This window comes from Larus michahellis, chromosome Z (assembly GCF_964199755.1).
Source record: "Larus michahellis chromosome Z, bLarMic1.1, whole genome shotgun sequence".
Taxonomy (NCBI): Eukaryota; Metazoa; Chordata; class Aves; order Charadriiformes; family Laridae; genus Larus; species Larus michahellis.
Window position 1 is genome coordinate 48,415,106 of NC_133930.1, and position 17,723 is coordinate 48,432,828.

The window sequence follows — 17,723 nt, forward strand, 5'->3', positions numbered from 1 at the left end:
AATTGCACTGATTATCCGTGTGACCTCTTTGCTAAGACTCTCCAGAGAGCCGTCCTCAAAACCAACACACATCTTGACATATCTCCCACATTGATCGCAGTGTCTCCAGAAACGCCATTCAAGGAGCCAGGAACTTTTCTCCCTACACTGTCCATTGAGTTGTTCTCAAAACCAATATACATCCTGCTATATCTCCCACATGGAAAGTGCCAGGAGGGAGAAGTGGGGATTATGTTTAGACTTTCTCGGAACTGCTTCAAATCAACTAGATATCTTTGTGCTGTAAATCTCCCAACAGCCAAACGCAAAAGCAGCAAACATCTTGCTGTATGTCCCACATCCAAAGTGCCAAGAGACTAATGTAGAGCTTGCTCTCCCTATCTTTGAGTACTGTTTTCACTGTCCCGGTTACCTCTTTGCAAACATTCTCGTCAGAGCTGCAGTGAAACCAGGAACCACGTGGAGAAGGCACCCACACTGAAAATGCCTGGAAGGAACGTTGGGGCTTCTTCTCAGTGTCTCTGATGTCGGGTTTCACTGTCCCGGGAAAGTCTCTGCTAACACCCTGCAGAGCGCAGTGCCCAATATACAGAAACGTCTTGCGGTATCTCCTACAGGGAAAGTGCCAGGAGGAATTGTGGAGCTTGGTCTCAGTGTCTCTGAGAATTGCTCTGATTATCCGTGTGACCTCTTTGCTAAGACTCTCCAGAGAGACGTCCTCAAAACCAACACACATCTTGACATATCTCCCACATTGATCGCAGTGTCTCCAGGAACGGCATTCAAGGAGCCAGGAACTTTTCTCCCTACACTGTCCATTGAGTTGTCCTCAAAACCAATATACATCCTTCTATATCTCCCACATGGAAAGTGCCAGGAGGGAGAAGTGGGGATTATGTTTAGACTTTCTCGGAACTGCTTCAAATCAACTAGATATCTTTGTGCTGTAAATCTCCCAACAGCCAAACGCAAAAGCAGCAAACATCTCGCTGTATGTCCCACATCGTAAGTGCCAAGAGAGAGCTTGCTCTCCCTGTCTTTGAGTACTGTTTTCACTGTCCCGGTTACCTCTTTGCTAACATTCTCTTCAGAGCTGCAGTGAAACCAGGAACCACGTGGAGAAGGCACCCACACTGAAAATGCCTGGAAGGAACGTTGGGGCTTCTTCTCAGTGTCTCTGACATAGGGTTTCACTGTCCCGGGAAAGCCTCTGCTAACACCCTGCAGAGCGCAGTGCCCAATATACAGAAACATCTTGCGGTATCTCCTACAGGGAAAGTGCCAGGAGGAATTGTGGAGCTTGTTCTCAGTGTCTCTGGGAATTGCTCTGATTATCCATGTGACCTCTTTGCTAAGAGTCTCCAGAGAGCCGTCCTCAAAACCAACACACATCTTGACATATCTCCCTCATTGATCGCAGTGTCTCCAGAAACGCCATTCAAGGAGCCAGGAACTTTTCTCCCTACACTGTCCATTGAGTTGTCCTCAAAACCAATATACATCCTGCTATATCTCCCACATAGAAAGTGCCAGGAGGGAGAAGTGGGGATTATGTTTAGACTTTCTCAGAACTGCTTCAAATCAACTAGATATCTTTGTGCTGTAAATCTCCCAACAGCCAAACGCAAAAGCAGCAAACCTCTCGTTGTATGTCCCACATCGAAAGTGCCAAGAGAGAGCTTGCTCTGCCTGTCTTTGAGTACTGTTTTCACTGTCCCGGTTACCTCTTTGCTAACGTTCTCTTCAGAGCTGCAGTGAAACCAGGAACCACGTGGAGAATGCACCCATACTGAAAGTGCCTGGAGGGAACATTGGGGCTTCTTCTCAGTGTCTCTGACATAGGGTTTCACTGTCCCGGGAAAGTCTCTGCTAACACCCTGCAGAGCGCAGTGCCCAATATACAGAAACGTCTTGCGGTATCTCCTACAGGGAAAGTGCCAGGAGGAATTGTGGAGCTTGGTCTCAGTGTCTCTGAGAATTGCTCTGATTAACCCTGTGACCTCTTTGCTAAGACTCTCCAGAGAGACGTCCTCAAAACCAACACACATCTTGACATATCTCCCACATTGATCGCAGTGTCTCCAGGAACGGCATTCAAGGAGCCAGGAACTTTTCTGCCCACACTCTCCGGGGACAGTTCCTTAAAACCAATATACATCCTGCTATATCTCCCACATGGAAAGTGCCAGGAGGGAGAAGTGGGGATTATGTTTAGACTTTCTCAGAACTGCTTCAAATCAACTAGATATCTTTGTGCTGTAAATCTCCCAACAGCCAAACGCAAAAGCAGCAAACATCTCGCTGTATGTCCCACATCGTAAGTGCCAAGAGAGAGCTTGCTCTCCCTGTCTTTGAGTACTGTTTTCACTGTCCCGGTTACCTCTTTGCTAACATTCTCTTCAGAGCTGCAGTGAAACCAGGAACCACGTGGAGAAGGCACCCACACTGAAAGTGCCTGGAAGGAACATTGGGGCTTCTTCTCAGTGTCTCTGACATAGGGTTTCACTGTCCCGGGAAAGCCTCTGCTAACACCCTGCAGACCGCTGTGCCCAATATACAGAAACGTCTTGCGGTATCTCCTACAGGGAAAGTGCCAGGAAGAATTGTGGAGCTTGGTCTCAGTGTCTCTGAGAATTGCCCTGATTATCCGTGTGACCTCTTTGCTAAGACTCTCCAGAGAGCCGTCCTCAAAACCAACACACATCTTGACATATCTCCCACATTGATCGCAGTGTCTCCAGAAACGCCATTCAAGGAGCCAGGAACTTTTCTCCCTACACTGTCCATTGAGTTGTTCTCAAAACCAATATACATCCTGCTATATCTCCCACATGGAAAGTGCCAGGAGGGAGAAGTGGGGATTATGTTTAGACTTTCTCAGAACTGCTTCAAATCAACTAGATATCTTTGTGCTGTAAATCTCCCAACAGCCAAAAGCAAAAGCAGCAAACATCTCGCTGTATGTTCCACATCCAAAGTGCCAAGAGAGAGCTTGCTCTCCCTGTCTTTGAGTACTGTTTTCACTGTCCCGGTTACCTCTTTGCTAACATTCTCTTCAGAGCTGCAGTGAAACCAGGAACCACGTGGAGAATGCACCCATACTGAAAGTGCCTGGAGGGAACATTGGGGCTTCTTCTCAGTGTCTCTGACATAGGGTTTCACTGTCCCAGGAAAGTCTCTGCTAACACCCTGCAGAGTGCTGTGCCCAATATACAGAAACGTCTTGCGGTATCTCCTACAGGGAAAGTGCCAGGAGGAATTGTGGAGCTTGTTCTCAGTGTCTCTGGGAATTGCTCTGATTATCCGTGTGACCTCTTTGCTAAGAGTCTCCAGAGAGACGTCCTCAAAACCAACACACATCTTGACATATCTCCCACATTGATCGCAGTGTCTCCAGGAACGGCATTCAAGGAGCCAGGAACTTTTCTCCCTACACTGTCCATTGAGTTGTCCTCAAAACCAATATACATCCTGCTATATCTCCCACATGGAAAGTGCCAGGACGGAAAAGTGGGGATTATGTTTAGACTTTCTCGGAACTGCTTCAAATCAACTAGATATCTTTGTGCTGTAAATCTCCCAACAGCCAAACGCAAAAGCAGCAAACATCTCGCTGTATGTCCCACATCCAAAGTGCCAAGAGAGTAATGTAGAGCTTGCTCTCCCTGTCTTTGAGTACTGTTTTCACTGTCCCGGTTACCTCTTTGCAAACATTCTCGTCAGAGCTGCAGTGAAACCAGGAACCACGTGGAGAAGGCACCCACACTGAAAATGCCTGGAAGGAACGTTGGGGCTTCTTCTCAGTGTCTCTGATGTCGGGTTTCACTGTCCCGGGAAAGTCTCTGCTAACACCCTGCAGAGCGCAGTGCCCAATATACAGAAACGTCTTGCGGTATCTCCTACAGGGAAAGTGCCAGGAGGAATTGTGGAGCTTGGTCTCAGTGTCTCTGAGAATTGCTCTGATTATCCGTGTGACCTCTTTGCTAAGACTCTCCAGAGAGACGTCCTCAAAACCAACACACATCTTGACATATCTCCCACATTGATCGCAGTGTCTCCAGGAACGGCATTCAAGGATCCAGGAACTTTTCTGCCCACACTCTCCGGGGACAGTTCCTTAAAACCAATATACATCCTGCTATATCTCCCACATGGAAAGTGCCAGGAGGGAGAAGTGGGGATTATGTTTAGACTTTCTCAGAACTGCTTCAACTCAACTAGATATCTTTGTGCTGTAAATCTCCCAACAGCCAAACGCAAAAGCAGCAAACCTCTCGTTGTATGTCCCACATCGTAAGTGCCAAGAGAGAGCTTGCTCTCCCTGTCTTTGAGTACTGTTTTCACTGTCCCGGTTACCTCTTTGCTAACATTCTCTTCAGAGCTGCAGTGAAACCAGGAACCACGTGGAGAAGGCACCCACACTGAAAGTGCCTGGAAGGAACATTGGGGCTTCTTCTCAGTGTCTCTGACATAGGGTTTCACTGTCCCGGGAAAGCCTCTGCTAACACCCTGCAGAGCGCTGTGCCCAATATACAGAAACGTCTTGCGGTATCTCCTACAGGGAAAGTGCCAGGAGGAATTGTGGAGCTTGGTCTCAGTGTCTCTGAGAATTGCTCTGATTATCCGTGTGACCTCTTTGCTAAGAGTCTCCAGAGAGACGTCCTCAAAACCAACACACATCTTGACATATCTCCCTCATTGATCGCAGTGTCTCCAGGAACGGCATTCAAGGAGCCAGGAACTTTTCTCCCTACACTGTCCATTGAGTTGTCCTCAAAACCAATATACATCCTGCTATATCTCCCACATGGAAAGTGCTTGGCGGGAGAAGTGGGGATTATGTTTAGACTTTCTCAGAACTGCTTCAAATCAACTAGATATCTTTGTGCTGTAAATCTCCCAACAGCCAAACGCAAAAGCAGCAAACATCTCGCTGTATGTCCCACATCGTAAGTGCCAAGAGAGAGCTTGCTCTCCCTGTCTTTGAGTACTGTTTTCACTGTCCCGGTTACCTCTTTGCTAACATTCTCTTCAGAGCTGCAGTGAAACCAGGAACCACGTGGAGAAGGCACCCACACTGAAAATGCCTGGAAGGAACGTTGGGGCTTCTTCTCAGTGTCTCTGACATAGGGTTTCACTGTCCCGGGAAAGCCTCTGCTAACACCCTGCAGAGCGCAGTGCCCAATATACAGAAACATCTTGCGGTATCTCCTACAGGGAAAGTGCCAGGAGGAATTGTGGAGCTTGTTCTCAGTGTCTCTGGGAATTGCTCTGATTATCCATGTGACCTCTTTGCTAAGAGTCTCCAGAGAGACGTCCTCAAAACCAACACACATCTTGACATATCTCCCTCATTGATCGCAGTGTCTCCAGAAACGCCATTCAAGGAGCCAGGAACTTTTCTCCCTACACTGTCCATTGAGTTGTCCTCAAAACCAATATACATCCTGCTATATCTCCCACATAGAAAGTGCCAGGAGGGAGAAGTGGGGATTATGTTTAGACTTTCTCAGAACTGCTTCAAATCAACTAGATATCTTTGTGCTGTAAATCTCCCAACAGCCAAACGCAAAAGCAGCAAACCTCTCGTTGTATGTCCCACATCGAAAGTGCCAAGAGAGAGCTTGCTCTGCCTGTCTTTGAGTACTGTTTTCACTGTCCCGGTTACCTCTTTGCTAACATTCTCTTCAGAGCTGCAGTGAAACCAGGAACCACGTGGAGAATGCACCCATACTGAAAGTGCCTGGAGGGAACATTGGGGCTTCTTCTCAGTGTCTCTGACATAGGGTTTCACTGTCCCGGGAAAGTCTCTGCTAACACCCTGCAGAGCGCAGTGCCCAATATACAGAAACGTCTTGCGGTATCTCCTACAGGGAAAGTGCCAGGAGGAATTGTGGAGCTTGGTCTCAGTGTCTCTGAGAATTGCTCTGATTAACCCTGTGACCTCTTTGCTAAGACTCTCCAGAGAGACGTCCTCAAAACCAACACACATCTTGACATATCTCCCACATTGATCGCAGTGTCTCCAGGAACGGCATTCAAGGAGCCAGGAACTTTTCTGCCCACACTCTCCGGGGACAGTTCCTTAAAACCAATATACATCCTGCTATATCTCCCACATGGAAAGTGCCAGGAGGGAGAAGTGGGGATTATGTTTAGACTTTCTCAGAACTGCTTCAAATCAACTAGATATCTTTGTGCTGTAAATCTCCCAACAGCCAAACGCAAAAGCAGCAAACATCTCGCTGTATGTCCCACATCGTAAGTGCCAAGAGAGAGCTTGCTCTCCCTGTCTTTGAGTACTGTTTTCACTGTCCCGGTTACCTCTTTGCTAACATTCTCTTCAGAGCTGCAGTGAAACCAGGAACCACGTGGAGAAGGCACCCACACTGAAAGTGCCTGGAAGGAACATTGGGGCTTCTTCTCAGTGTCTCTGACATAGGGTTTCACTGTCCCGGGAAAGCCTCTGCTAACACCCTGCAGACCGCTGTGCCCAATATACAGAAACGTCTTGCGGTATCTCCTACAGGGAAAGTGCCAGGAAGAATTGTGGAGCTTGGTCTCAGTGTCTCTGAGAATTGCCCTGATTATCCGTGTGACCTCTTTGCTAAGACTCTCCAGAGAGCCGTCCTCAAAACCAACACACATCTTGACATATCTCCCACATTGATCGCAGTGTCTCCAGAAACGCCATTCAAGGAGCCAGGAACTTTTCTCCCTACACTGTCCATTGAGTTGTTCTCAAAACCAATATACATCCTGCTATATCTCCCACATGGAAAGTGCCAGGAGGGAGAAGTGGGGATTATGTTTAGACTTTCTCGGAACTGCTTCAAATCAACTAGATATCTTTGTGCTGTAAATCTCCCAACAGCCAAACGCAAAAGCAGCAAACATCTTGCTGTATGTCCCACATCCAAAGTGCCAAGAGAGTAATGTAGAGCTTGCTCTCCCTATCTTTGAGTAGTGTTTTCACTGTCCCGGTTACCTCTTTGCAAACATTCTCGTCAGAGCTGCAGTGAAACCAGGAACCACGTGGAGAAGGCACCCACACTGAAAATGCCTGGAAGGAACGTTGGGGCTTCTTCTCAGTGTCTCTGATGTCGGGTTTCACTGTCCCGGGAAAGTCTCTGCTAACACCCTGCAGAGCGCAGTGCCCAATATACAGAAACGTCTTGCGGTATCTCCTACAGGGAAAGTGCCAGGAGGAATTGTGGAGCTTGGTCTCAGTGTCTCTGAGAATTGCTCTGATTATCCGTGTGACCTCTTTGCTAAGACTCTCCAGAGAGACGTCCTCAAAACCAACACACATCTTGACATATCTCCCACATTGATCGCAGTGTCTCCAGGAACGGCATTCAAGGAGCCAGGAACTTTTCTGCCCACACTCTCCGGGGACAGTTCCTTAAAACCAATATACATCCTGCTATATCTCCCACATGGAAAGTGCCAGGAGGGAGAAGTGGGGATTATGTTTAGACTTTCTCAGAACTGCTTCAACTCAACTAGATATCTTTGTGCTGTAAATCTCCCAACAGCCAAATGGAAAAGCAGAAAACCTCTCGTTGTATGTCCCACATCGAAAGTGCCAAGAGAGAGCTTGCTCTCCCTGTCTTTGAGTACTGTTTTCACTGTCCCGGTTACCTCTTTGCTAACATTCTCTTCAGAGCTGCAGTGAAACCAGGAACCACGTGGAGAAGGCACCCACACTGAAAGTGCCTGGAAGGAACATTGGGGCTTCTTCTCAGTGTCTCTGACATAGGGTTTCACTGTCCCGGGAAAGCCTCTGCTAACACCCTGCAGAGCGCTGTGCCCAATATACAGAAACGTCTTGCGGTATCTCCTACAGGGAAAGTGCCAGGAAGAATTGTGGAGCTTGGTCTCAGTGTCTCTGAGAATTGCCCTGATTATCCATGTGACCTCTTTGCTAAGACTCTCCAGAGAGCCGTCCTCAAAACCAACACACATCTTGACATATCTCCCACATTGATCGCAGTGTCTCCAGGAACGCCATTCAAGGAGCCCGGAACTTTTCTCCCTACACTGTCCATTGAGTTGTTCTCAAAACCAATATACATCCTGCTATATCTCCCATATGGAAAGTGCTTAGCGGGAGAAGTGGAGATTATGTTTAGACTTTCTCGGAACTGCTTCAAATCAACTAGATATCTTTGTGCTGTAAATCTCCCAACAGCCAAACGCAAAAGCAGCAAACATCTCGCTGTATGTCCCACATCCAAAGTGCCAAGAGAGTAATGTAGAGCTTGCTCTCCCTGTCTCTGAGTACTGTTTTCACTGTCCCGGTTACCTCTTTGCAAACATTCTCTTCAGAGCTGCAGTGAAACCAGGAACCACGTGGAGAAGGCACCCACACTGAAAATGCCTGGAAGGAACGTTGGGGCTTCTTCTCTTTGTCTCTGATGTCGGGTTTCACTGTCCCGGGAAAGTCTCTGCTAACACCCTGCAGAGCGCAGTGCCCAATATACAGAAACGTCTTGCGGTATCTCCTACAGGGAAAGTGCCAGGAGGAATTGTCGAGCTTGGTCTCAGTGTCTCTGAGAATTGCTCTGATTATCCGTGTGACCTCTTTGCTAAGACTCTCCAGAGAGCCGTCCTCAAAACCAACACACATCTTGAAATATGTCCGACACTGACCGCAGATTATCCAGGAACGGCATTCAAGGAGCCAGGAACTTTTCTCCCTACACTGTCCATTGAGTTGTCCTCAAAACCAATATACATCCTGCTATATCTCCCACATGGAAAGTGCTTGGCGGGAGAAGTGGGGATTATGTTTAGACTTTCTCAGAACTGCTTCAAATCAACTAGATATCTTTGTGCTGTAAATCTCCCAACAGCCAAACGCAAAAGCAGCAAACATCTCGCTGTATGTTCCACATCCAAAGTGCCAAGAGAGAGCTTGCTCTCCCTGTCTTTGAGTACTGTTTTCAGTGTCCCGGTTACCTCTTTGCTAACATTCTCTTCAGAGCTGCATTGAAACCAGGAACCACGTGGAGAATGCACCCATACTGAAAGTGCCTGGAGGGAACATTGGGGCTTCTTCTCAGTGTCTCTGACATAGGGTTTCACTGTCCCAGGAAAGTCTCTGCTAACACCCTGCAGAGTGCTGTGCCCAATATACAGAAACGTCTTGCGGTATCTCCTACAGGGAAAGTGCCAGGAGGAATTGTGGAGCTTGTTCTCAGTGTCTCTGGGAATTGCTCTGATTATCCGTGTGACCTCTTTGCTAAGAGTCTCCAGAGAGACGTCCTCAAAACCAACACACATCTTGACATATCTCCCACATTGATCGCAGTGTCTCCAGGAACGGCATTCAAGGAGCCAGGAACTTTTCTCCCTACACTGTCCATTGAGTTGTCCTCAAAACCAATATACATCCTTCTATATCTCCCACATGGAAAGTGCCAGGAGGGAGAAGTGGGGATTATGTTTAGACTTTCTCGGAACTGCTTCAAATCAACTAGATATCTTTGTGCTGTAAATCTCCCAACAGCCAAACGCAAAAGCAGCAAACATCTCGCTGTATGTCCCACATCGTAAGTGCCAAGAGAGAGCTTGCTCTCCCTGTCTTTGAGTACTGTTTTCACTGTCCCGGTTACCTCTTTGCTAACATTCTCTTCAGAGCTGCAGTGAAACCAGGAACCACGTGGAGAAGGCACCCACACTGAAAATGACTGGAAGGAACGTTGGGGCTTCTTCTCAGTGTCTCTGACATAGGGTTTCACTGTCCCGGGAAAGCCTCTGCTAACACCCTGCAGAGCGCAGTGCCCAATATACAGAAACATCTTGCGGTATCTCCTACAGGGAAAGTGCCAGGAGGAATTGTGGAGCTTGTTCTCAGTGTCTCTGGGAATTGCTCTGATTATCCATGTGACCTCTTTGCTAAGAGTCTCCAGAGAGACGTCCTCAAAACCAACACACATCTTGACATATCTCCCTCATTGATCGCAGTGTCTCCAGAAACGCCATTCAAGGAGCCAGGAACTTTTCTCCCTACACTGTCCATTGAGTTGTCCTCAAAACCAATATACATCCTGCTATATCTCCCACATGGAAAGTGCCAGGAGGGAAAAGTGGGGATTATGTTTAGACTTTCTCGGAACTGCTTCAAATCAACTAGATATCTTTGTGCTGTAAATCTCCCAACAGCCAAACGCAAAAGCAGCAAACATCTCGCTGTATGTCCCACATCCAAAGTGCCAAGAGAGTAATGTAGAGCTTGCTCTGCCTGTCTTTGAGTACTGTTTTCACTGTCCCGGTTACCTCTTTGCTAACATTCTCTTCAGAGCTGCAGTGAAACCAGGAACCACGTGGAGAATGCACCCATACTGAAAGTGCCTGGAGGGAACATTGGGGCTTCTTCTCAGTGTCTCTGACATAGGGTTTCACTGTCCCGGGAAAGTCTCTGCTAACACCCTGCAGAGCGCAGTGCCCAATATACAGAAACGTCTTGCGGTATCTCCTACAGGGAAAGTGCCAGGAGGAATTGTGGAGCTTGGTCTCAGTGTCTCTGAGAATTGCCCTGATTATCCGTGTGACCTCTTTGCTAAGACTCTCCAGAGAGCCGTCCTCAAAACCAACACACATCTTGACATATCTCCCACATTGATCGCAGTGTCTCCAGAAACGCCATTCAAGGAGCCAGGAACTTTTCTGCCCACACTCTCCGGGGACAGTTCCTTAAAACCAATATACATCCTGCTATATCTCCCACATGGAAAGTGCCAGGAGGGAGAAGTGGGGATTATGTTTAGACTTTCTCAGAACTGCTTCAAATCAACTAGATATCTTTGTGCTGTAAATCTCCCAACAGCCAAACGCAAAAGCAGCAAACATCTCGCTGTATGTCCCACATCGTAAGTGCCAAGAGAGAGCTTGCTCTACCTGTCTTTGAGTACTGTTTTCACTGTCCCGGTTACCTCTTTGCTAACATTCTCTTCAGAGCTGCAGTGAAACCAGGAACCACGTGGAGAAGGCACCCACACTGAAAGTGCCTGGAAGGAACATTGGGGCTTCTTCTCAGTGTCTCTGACATAGGGTTTCACTGTCCCGGGAAAGCCTCTGCTAACACCCTGCAGAGCGCTGTGCCCAATATACAGAAACGTCTTGCGGTATCTCCTACAGGGAAAGTGCCAGGAAGAATTGTGGAGCTCGGTCTCAGTGTCTCTGAGAATTGCCCTGATTATCCGTGTGACCTCTTTGCTAAGACTCTCCAGAGAGCCGTCCTCAAAACCAACACACATCTTGACATATCTCCCACATTGATCGCAGTGTCTCCAGAAACGCCATTCAAGGAGCCAGGAACTTTTCTCCCTACACTGTCCATTGAGTTGTTCTCAAAACCAATATACATCCTGCTATATCTCCCACATGGAAAGTGCCAGGAGGGAGAAGTGGGGATTATGTTTAGACTTTCTCGGAACTGCTTCAAATCAACTAGATATCTTTGTGCTGTAAATCTCCCAACAGCCAAACGCAAAAGCAGCAAACATCTTGCTGTATGTCCCACATCCAAAGTGCCAAGAGAGTAATGTAGAGCTTGCTCTCCCTATCTTTGAGTACTGTTTTCACTGTCCCGGTTACCTCTTTGCAAACATTCTCGTCAGAGCTGCAGTGAAACCAGGAACCACGTGGAGAAGGCACCCACACTGAAAATGCCTGGAAGGAACGTTGGGGCTTCTTCTCAGTGTCTCTGACATAGGGTTTCACTGTCCCGGGAAAGTCTCTGCTAACACCCTGCAGAGCGCAGTGCCCAATATACAGAAACGTCTTGCGGTATCTCCTACAGGGAAAGTGCCAGGAGGAATTGTGGAGCTTGGTCTCAGTGTCTCTGAGAATTGCTCTGATTATCCGTGTGACCTCTTTGCTAAGACTCTCCAGAGAGACGTCCTCAAAACCAACACACATCTTGACATATCTCCCACATTGATCGCAGTGTCTCCAGGAACGGCATTCAAGGAGCCAGGAACTTTTCTCCCTACACTGTCCATTGAGTTGTCCTCAAAACCAATATACATCCTTCTATATCTCCCACATGGAAAGTGCCAGGAGGGAGAAGTGGGGATTATGTTTAGACTTTCTCGGAACTGCTTCAAATCAACTAGATATCTTTGTGCTGTAAATCTCCCAACAGCCAAACGCAAAAGCAGCAAACATCTCGCTGTATGTCCCACATCGTAAGTGCCAAGAGAGAGCTTGCACTCCCTGTCTTTGAGTACTGTTTTCACTGTCCCGGTTACCTCTTTGCTAACATTCTCTTCAGAGCTGCAGTGAAACCAGGAACCACGTGGAGAAGGCACCCACACTGAAAATGCCTGGAAGGAACGTTGGGGCTTCTTCTCAGTGTCTCTGACATAGGGTTTCACTGTCCCGGGAAAGCCTCTGCTAACACCCTGCAGAGCGCAGTGCCCAATATACAGAAACATCTTGCGGTATCTCCTACAGGGAAAGTGCCAGGAGGAATTGTGGAGCTTGTTCTCAGTGTCTCTGGGAATTGCTCTGATTATCCATGTGACCTCTTTGCTAAGAGTCTCCAGAGAGACGTCCTCAAAACCAACACACATCTTGACATATCTCCCTCATTGATCGCAGTGTCTCCAGAAACGCCATTCAAGGAGCCAGGAACTTTTCTCCCTACACTGTCCATTGAGTTGTCCTCAAAACCAATATACATCCTGCTATATCTCCCACATAGAAAGTGCCAGGAGGGAGAAGTGGGGATTATGTTTAGACTTTCTCAGAACTGCTTCAAATCAACTAGATATCTTTGTGCTGTAAATCTCCCAACAGCCAAACGCAAAAGCAGCAAACCTCTCGTTGTATGTCCCACATCGAAAGTGCCAAGAGAGAGCTTGCTCTGCCTGTCTTTGAGTACTGTTTTCACTGTCCCGGTTACCTCTTTGCTAACATTCTCTTCAGAGCTGCAGTGAAACCAGGAACCACGTGGAGAATGCACCCATACTGAAAGTGCCTGGAGGGAACATTGGGGCTTCTTCTCAGTGTCTCTGACATAGGGTTTCACTGTCCCGGGAAAGTCTCTGCTAACACCCTGCAGAGCGCAGTGCCCAATATACAGAAACGTCTTGCGGTATCTCCTACAGGGAAAGTGCCAGGAGGAATTGTGGAGCTTGGTCTCAGTGTCTCTGAGAATTGCTCTGATTAACCCTGTGACCTCTTTGCTAAGACTCTCCAGAGAGACGTCCTCAAAACCAACACACATCTTGACATATCTCCCACATTGATCGCAGTGTCTCCAGGAACGGCATTCAAGGAGCCAGGAACTTTTCTGCCCACACTCTCCGGGGACAGTTCCTTAAAACCAATATACATCCTGCTATATCTCCCACATGGAAAGTGCCAGGAGGGAGAAGTGGGGATTATGTTTAGACTTTCTCAGAACTGCTTCAAATCAACTAGATATCTTTGTGCTGTAAATCTCCCAACAGCCAAACGCAAAAGCAGCAAACATCTCGCTGTATGTCCCACATCGTAAGTGCCAAGAGAGAGCTTGCTCTCCCTGTCTTTGAGTACTGTTTTCACTGTCCCGGTTACCTCTTTGCTAACATTCTCTTCAGAGCTGCAGTGAAACCAGGAACCACGTGGAGAAGGCACCCACACTGAAAGTGCCTGGAAGGAACATTGGGGCTTCTTCTCAGTGTCTCTGACATAGGGTTTCACTGTCCCGGGAAAGCCTCTGCTAACACCCTGCAGACCGCTGTGCCCAATATACAGAAACGTCTTGCGGTATCTCCTACAGGGAAAGTGCCAGGAAGAATTGTGGAGCTTGGTCTCAGTGTCTCTGAGAATTGCCCTGATTATCCGTGTGACCTCTTTGCTAAGACTCTCCAGAGAGCCGTCCTCAAAACCAACACACATCTTGACATATCTCCCACATTGATCGCAGTGTCTCCAGAAACGCCATTCAAGGAGCCAGGAACTTTTCTCCCTACACTGTCCATTGAGTTGTTCTCAAAACCAATATACATCCTGCTATATCTCCCACATGGAAAGTGCCAGGAGGGAGAAGTGGGGATTATGTTTAGACTTTCTCGGAACTGCTTCAAATCAACTAGATATCTTTGTGCTGTAAATCTCCCAACAGCCAAACGCAAAAGCAGCAAACATCTTGCTGTATGTCCCACATCCAAAGTGCCAAGAGAGTAATGTAGAGCTTGCTCTCCCTATCTTTGAGTACTGTTTTCACTGTCCCGGTTACCTCTTTGCAAACATTCTCGTCAGAGCTGCAGTGAAACCAGGAACCACGTGGAGAAGGCACCCACACTGAAAATGCCTGGAAGGAACGTTGGGGCTTCTTCTCAGTGTCTCTGATGTCGGGTTTCACTGTCCCGGGAAAGTCTCTGCTAACACCCTGCAGAGCGCAGTGCCCAATATACAGAAACGTCTTGCGGTATCTCCTACAGGGAAAGTGCCAGGAGGAATTGTGGAGCTTGGTCTCAGTGTCTCTGAGAATTGCTCTGATTATCCGTGTGACCTCTTTGCTAAGACTCTCCAGAGAGCCGTCCTCAAAACCAACACACATCTTGACATATCTCCCACATTGATCGCAGTGTCTCCAGGAACGGCATTCAAGGAGCCAGGAACTTTTCTGCCCACACTCTCCGGGGACAGTTCCTTAAAACCAATATACATCCTGCTATATCTCCCACATGGAAAGTGCCAGGAGGGAGAAGTGGGGATTATGTTTAGACTTTCTCAGAACTGCTTCAACTCAACTAGATATCTTTGTGCTGTAAATCTCCCAACAGCCAAATGGAAAAGCAGAAAACCTCTCGTTGTATGTCCCACATCGAAAGTGCCAAGAGAGAGCTTGCTCTCCCTGTCTTTGAGTACTGTTTTCACTGTCCCGGTTACCTCTTTGCTAACATTCTCTTCAGAGCTGCAGTGAAACCAGGAACCACGTGGAGAAGGCACCCACACTGAAAGTGCCTGGAAGGAACATTGGGGCTTCTTCTCAGTGTCTCTGACATAGGGTTTCACTGTCCCGGGAAAGCCTCTGCTAACACCCTGCAGAGCGCTGTGCCCAATATACAGAAACGTCTTGCGGTATCTCCTACAGGGAAAGTGCCAGGAAGAATTGTGGAGCTTGGTCTCAGTGTCTCTGAGAATTGCCCTGATTATCCGTGTGACCTCTTTGCTAAGACTCTCCAGAGAGCCGTCCTCAAAACCAACACACATCTTGACATATCTCCCACATTGATCGCAGTGTCTCCAGGAACGCCATTCAAGGAGCCCGGAACTTTTCTCCCTACACTGTCCATTGAGTTGTTCTCAAAACCAATATACATCCTGCTATATCTCCCATATGGAAAGTGCTTAGCGGGAGAAGTGGAGATTATGTTTAGACTTTCTCGGAACTGCTTCAAATCAACTAGATATCTTTGTGCTGTAAATCTCCCAACAGCCAAACGCAAAAGCAGCAAACATCTCGCTGTATGTCCCACATCCAAAGTGCCAAGAGAGTAATGTAGAGCTTGCTCTCCCTGTCTCTGAGTACTGTTTTCACTGTCCCGGTTACCTCTTTGCAAACATTCTCTTCAGAGCTGCAGTGAAACCAGGAACCACGTGGAGAAGGCACCCACACTGAAAATGCCTGGAAGGAACGTTGGGGCTTCTTCTCTTTGTCTCTGATGTCGGGTTTCACTGTCCCGGGAAAGTCTCTGCTAACACCCTGCAGAGCGCAGTGCCCAATATACAGAAACGTCTTGCGGTATCTCCTACAGGGAAAGTGCCAGGAGGAATTGTCGAGCTTGGTCTCAGTGTCTCTGAGAATTGCTCTGATTATCCGTGTGACCTCTTTGCTAAGACTCTCCAGAGAGCCGTCCTCAAAACCAACACACATCTTGAAATATGTCCGACACTGACCGCAGATTATCCAGGAACGGCATTCAAGGAGCCAGGAACTTTTCTCCCTACACTGTCCATTGAGTTGTCCTCAAAACCAATATACATCCTGCTATATCTCCCACATGGAAAGTGCTTGGCGGGAGAAGTGGGGATTATGTTTAGACTTTCTCAGAACTGCTTCAAATCAACTAGATATCTTTGTGCTGTAAATCTCCCAACAGCCAAACGCAAAAGCAGCAAACATCTCGCTGTATGTTCCACATCCAAAGTGCCAAGAGAGAGCTTGCTCTCCCTGTCTTTGAGTACTGTTTTCAGTGTCCCGGTTACCTCTTTGCTAACATTCTCTTCAGAGCTGCATTGAAACCAGGAACCACGTGGAGAATGCACCCATACTGAAAGTGCCTGGAGGGAACATTGGGGCTTCTTCTCAGTGTCTCTGACATAGGGTTTCACTGTCCCGGGAAAGTCTCTGCTAACACCCTGCAGAGTGCTGTGCCCAATATACAGAAACGTCTTGCGGTATCTCCTACAGGGAAAGTGCCAGGAGGAATTGTGGAGCTTGTTCTCAGTGTCTCTGGGAATTGCTCTGATTATCCGTGTGACCTCTTTGCTAAGAGTCTCCAGAGAGACGTCCTCAAAACCAACACACATCTTGACATATCTCCCACATTGATCGCAGTGTCTCCAGGAACGGCATTCAAGGAGCCAGGAACTTTTCTCCCTACACTGTCCATTGAGTTGTCCTCAAAACCAATATACATCCTTCTATATCTCCCACATGGAAAGTGCTTGGCGAGAGAAGTGGGGATTATGTTTAGACTTTCTCGGAACTGCTTCAAATCAACTAGATATCTTTGTGCTGTAAATCTCCCAACAGCCAAACGCAAAAGCAGCAAACATCTCGCTGTATGTCCCACATCGTAAGTGCCAAGAGAGAGCTTGCTCTCCCTGTCTTTGAGTACTGTTTTCACTGTCCCGGTTACCTCTTTGCTAACATTCTCTTCAGAGCTGCAGTGAAACCAGGAACCACGTGGAGAAGGCACCCACACTGAAAATGACTGGAAGGAACGTTGGGGCTTCTTCTCAGTGTCTCTGACATAGGGTTTCACTGTCCCGGGAAAGCCTCTGCTAACACCCTGCAGAGCGCAGTGCCCAATATACAGAAACATCTTGCGGTATCTCCTACAGGGAAAGTGCCAGGAGGAATTGTGGAGCTTGTTCTCAGTGTCTCTGGGAATTGCTCTGATTATCCATGTGACCTCTTTGCTAAGAGTCTCCAGAGAGACGTCCTCAAAACCAACACACATCTTGACATATCTCCCTCATTGATCGCAGTGTCTCCAGAAACGCCATTCAAGGAGCCAGGAACTTTTCTCCCTACACTGTCCATTGAGTTGTCCTCAAAACCAATATACATCCTGCTATATCTCCCACATGGAAAGTGCCAGGAGGGAAAAGTGGGGATTATGTTTAGACTTTCTCGGAACTGCTTCAAATCAACTAGATATCTTTGTGCTGTAAATCTCCCAACAGCCAAACGCAAAAGCAGCAAACATCTCGCTGTATGTCCCACATCCAAAGTGCCAAGAGAGTAATGTAGAGCTTGCTCTGCCTGTCTTTGAGTACTGTTTTCACTGTCCCGGTTACCTCTTTGCTAACATTCTCTTCAGAGCTGCAGTGAAACCAGGAACCACGTGGAGAATGCACCCATACTGAAAGTGCCTGGAGGGAACATTGGGGCTTCTTCTCAGTGTCTCTGACATAGGGTTTCACTGTCCCGGGAAAGTCTCTGCTAACACCCTGCAGAGCGCAGTGCCCAATATACAGAAACGTCTTGC